This window comes from Mercenaria mercenaria, unplaced genomic scaffold, assembly GCF_021730395.1.
Source record: "Mercenaria mercenaria strain notata unplaced genomic scaffold, MADL_Memer_1 contig_4659, whole genome shotgun sequence".
NCBI lineage: Eukaryota > Metazoa > Mollusca > Bivalvia > Venerida > Veneridae > Mercenaria > Mercenaria mercenaria.
The window spans coordinates 43,141-45,169 of NW_026462903.1; positions in this window are offsets into that span (position 1 = coordinate 43,141).

Consider the following 2,029-nt stretch of genomic DNA (forward strand, 5'->3'; position numbering starts at 1 on the left):
TATCATCACAGAAATCTCTATAGAGTTCCATTAGAAAAAAAGTGTTGCGATATATATCAGCACAGTAAAACTGTTCCGATATATATCGCAACACTTTTTCTCTATTGAGGTCCTATCAAGGGAGTATATTTTTTCCTTTCAAAGAAAAGATGATTTAGCTCCAATTTACAGTTCACAGAGAAAGAATTATCACAAACACCTACATTTATAAAGTAAAAGAAAAAATAAAATATTTCAAAAACTCGATAGTTATCGCCAAATTCAGAAATACATGAAATATATGAAATTCTGAGATTTCTCAATTTGATTATTTTTTTACAAACAAAACAACAAGTTTTACAATATGTTTTGCCAATGAAATGCAAAGATTTAAAACCAATGCAGAAATCTGTTGGATACTTTTATCTGGGGAACACATTTTCTAAAACAGAAGTTTTAGTGTTTCAGTCAGCGAGGCGCAGAAAGGGAATCAAAAGAGTAAAAATAATAATAAACAAATTTAAATGAAAATAATATTTAAATTTTAATGATAAAACTATGCGATAAAACAGTTATAATATGTTATGCTCGTGTGTTACGAGGATATATCAGAGCTAGGGGTACATCTCGGTATTTTTCTCTGCACATATCTGTCTCGGCCTACCGGCCTCGACGATATGTGCAGAGAAAAATACCCTCGATGTACCCCTAGCTCTGATATATCCTGGCAACACACTCTCACACATACTATAACTATTACATAAAAATTATTTATTTTCCAGTGGTTTAGCACTATTAATTTTGAATCTGAGTTTTAAAAAGCTGACTGTTATTCAGACATTCTAATCATATAATCTTTAATAATAATAGTAACATTAGATATATGATATCTCAGTTAGACTAGGAAACAATAGTATTTGTACTTGTGTAGCACGTATCTAGTTTCCGGCATTAACAATACCTCAGTGTTATATAGATTATTCAAAATGATCGATTTACAAACTTTAAATAAGGCATGATTAATGTAGTTAGTTTGCACTGAGTGTACCGTAGGTTTGTGAACACTAACGTGTTATGAAACTTTTTTTCAGCATCAGAAAAAGTTATATCATACCATTATTTGCCAGTCATCCAGATCATTCAGTTTACTCGCGCGAATAATAGAGTCAACCCGATAAAACAAACAAATACCCTTTCTTTCGTTAGTTACCGTTTTCATAGGCTTTGCTAATTTCTTAAACATATTTTGCAGAAACGACAGAAGTAGGATGATTTGTGTATTAATAGGCATAAATTATATTTTTAAAGGATTTTCCCTCGGATTGTACATGTAGTGAGAAACATTTAACGACTTAAAGGGCCACTTTGGTGTATCATTAAATTTCTTTCATTATTCCTGAGAATAGTAATATCAGTTGATTCTCAAGCCTTTCTGAACTAGTTCCTTTAGCATTTCAATGGTAACTCTACTGTGTATTAGCTAAGGACTGTAGTTGTTGAAATGAAGGTACGATTCCTGGTAACAAAACAGCATTATATCATGCCCATGAGGCAACTGTAGAAAGTTGTTCCATGCCTAGTTTGTGCTCATGTCATTGATGTAATGTTTAAATTCTGTTCGCTATTTTGCTGACTATGCAAAAGTGTGTTTTTTACATGTTTGCATCCGTTATTTAACATTTTATGTCTTTCTGATATAACTGATATAACTAATATATAAATGTTATTTAACATTTTATGTCTTTCTGATATAACGTAACTTTTATTTGTTTTTCTTGAACGCATCATAGCGCTGAAATGTCAATACTATAGATTTTGATATTATGTTGGTGTTGTTCATTTTAGTATAATTCACTAATATACCAATAAATTTTCTTTAATAAATTCCAGAGTCTGTATAAACCTGATACATTATTTGTTACCTTTTCTTATTTTATACCTGTTTTATCTATCCAATCGCGAACGTTCATTTGCAACACGTGATTGTACAATATATTACGGTATTTGGATGCACGTGCGTACAAAAATCCTGCATTTTCTGTATTTGGAC